This window comes from Sylvia atricapilla, chromosome 1 (genome assembly GCF_009819655.1).
Source record: "Sylvia atricapilla isolate bSylAtr1 chromosome 1, bSylAtr1.pri, whole genome shotgun sequence".
Lineage (NCBI taxonomy): Eukaryota > Metazoa > Chordata > Aves > Passeriformes > Sylviidae > Sylvia > Sylvia atricapilla.
The window spans coordinates 122,556,597-122,559,096 of record NC_089140.1 but is presented as its reverse complement, the minus strand read 5'-3'; the positions used below and the strand labels follow the sequence as shown (position 1 = coordinate 122,559,096).

The window sequence follows — 2,500 nt, the reverse complement described above, 5'->3', positions numbered from 1 at the left end:
CATCTCTCAACCACTGCCTCAATCAACATCTTCCCTAACTTAACAAATCATACGCAAGCACTACTGATGAAAATCCTTCAATCATTTCTTGCGGGCAGGCGTCTTAGACCATAAACTCCCTTTGTCGAGAACAAGACGCACTCTATAAAAGCCATATCAGTGTCTGGCAGCAGGGTAAAAGCACCAGAGGAAAGTCAGGCACACATTGGTTAAAAGTCTGCTTTCCTTCATTTTTTTCCTGAGCTTGCAAGGCTCCAGCCACTGTAATAGTAGCCTGATTGCAGCCTAAGCTACCTCGAGTCCTTGCAGATCTCTCAGTTTGCAGAATGATGGCACTGTACACAACAGCTGAGTACTCTGAAACTTTAGTGTTTTTTTCAGCCTATGATATAGACTCTGCCTTGCTTTTATGCAGGAGGTAAGCAATCTTCATTCCAGTCATAAGTCAGCACAATAGATCTCATTAATTTTAGACGAAAGCAGCAACCAATTTACCAGATAAGTTTTCAATTAAGTACAAAGTTTGATTACATACTTAAAAGTATTGTTTTAAATATCTGCAGCATTAATTTTTTCTACATCTTCTCATTTACAAGAAAAGGAAATCTAATACAAAAATTTTGCGCAGCTGGACAATATAAGTTTATATACATAATAGACAGGTGCTATATCCCTGCATAAAATCACTCAGCATGATTTGGGGATTAAAAAAAAAATCCTTCCCGAGAAAGGCTTCAGTGAAGGTCACTGAGATATTAAGTATGAAGGATAGCTGCTTAATTTTTTTTAAGTGTAATCAAGTCTAATCTTGTCAGCTACATCAGAGAGAGGAAGTGATCAGTTTAAGATACATCAGAAGATTTGCATAGAATGAAAATGAATCAAAATTAGTTTTGGTATCTGAGATGGCTAAGATGACAGCCTAATTGCTCCTGAATCAAACGTCACAAAGCTTGGTGTGTAATTTTAATCACTGATGAGAACCAGGTTAAGTTTGCTCATGGCACACATGCAATTTAAAAAACCTTTTGAAATAATCTGATCACAATGAGCATGAAAACTTAATAATTGTCTAATTAGTCCAGAGACAAGCATGTTTACCTTCCCATCTGGCAAATCTGCACAAACAGCATAGGTATCCTGAAGAAACCCTACACATCTAACGCATTCTCTCTCCGAGGGCCTTATCTACAGATAAAAAGCTGCACAAGGACAGTTGCACCAGAAAGCAACTCCCAGCCCCTTCCATCTGTAGACGAGTGGTATAAATGTCTTCATACTCTCTCAACTCTGACACAAAAGGATAAACAATGCTGGTACAAAGTATTTTGACATGTATCCACTCAGCAACTGCACTTGTGAGACTATTTCAGTCACGTGTAAACATACATGCAAGCATGAAGACACACATGCAGCTGGCACACAACATGTGTACAAGAAGTCTTTTGGGCCACTGCACAGAAAAAGAGGCAGTAGTATCTCTGTTTTGTTTCCCAGCAACAATACAGGGATGCATGTGCAGTAACTCAGTCCTACTCAGTACCATGAAAGGATCAGCCAGGGTGAAACCTCTTTAGTAGGCGAAACTAACCAATATAAAGGAGTTAACACAGCAAATGGAACCAGATGCAACTCCCTAAAACTATTCTAGCCCTATCTGAGGCTTTCCATTAAACCTGTTCTGCTTGAAGCAGGCTTTACCCATACTGCAGCGTATTATAGTGTCCCACAGCATCACAGTGTCCTGTACACAGGCAGAAACAGTTGCTAGTTACAGTCATGGGTATGTACACTATACTGGGGCCAGATGGCATTTATGAGAAGAAAGTAATTTTAGGCAGATACAAAATGGGTTCTGCAGCATAGCATCTCACCCTTCCCCTTCTTCCCACAGCCCTGTGCTGAACAGTCGTGCTGTTGCAATTTTCTCGTAAAAGATTTAGCAGAAGTAAACTATATTTTTAAACCTTCCACCACATAGTCGAAGTGAAAAACAAAACCAGCACAGTAACAAGTGTCATAACATCTTTTCTGTTACTTAATCAACATTTTTAAATAAGCTGCACATTTATAGTCGTCCCCTTATATAACTTCAGTATTAATCAGTACTAAACAATGACATCAGCCCTCTGATCACAATTGTATAAACAAGAGTATATTTCATTCCAATTAAAACAAATACTAAATCTTTGAACTGACGAGCAGCACAGAGAAAAACCGTAATGTATATTTCCATACTTGAGCTGTTTACAGTCTTTGTGGCCATGTTTGCTATCAGATAAGGTAGATGAAATCATTATACCTCGACGAGGAATTAAAAATTACTGGCATAATTTACTGATTGTACATAACATATGATGGAACATGCATCCATTAGAGGCTACGGCATCTTCAATATTGAAAAATAAAAAATAATCTGCTCCCCAGGGACCTTCTGCCACAGTTATAACAAAGTTTCACAAAGTCACAGATAAAAAAAATTTACAAGGACTGCCTCAGA

General features: G+C 38.5%; 1 protein-coding gene across 1 annotated transcript in view; it reads right to left on the bottom strand.

Annotated features, from left to right (window-relative positions):
* ZFHX4 (zinc finger homeobox 4) overlaps positions 1–2,500 on the bottom strand; it is a 150,516-nt gene that overhangs the window by 127,472 nt on the left and 20,544 nt on the right.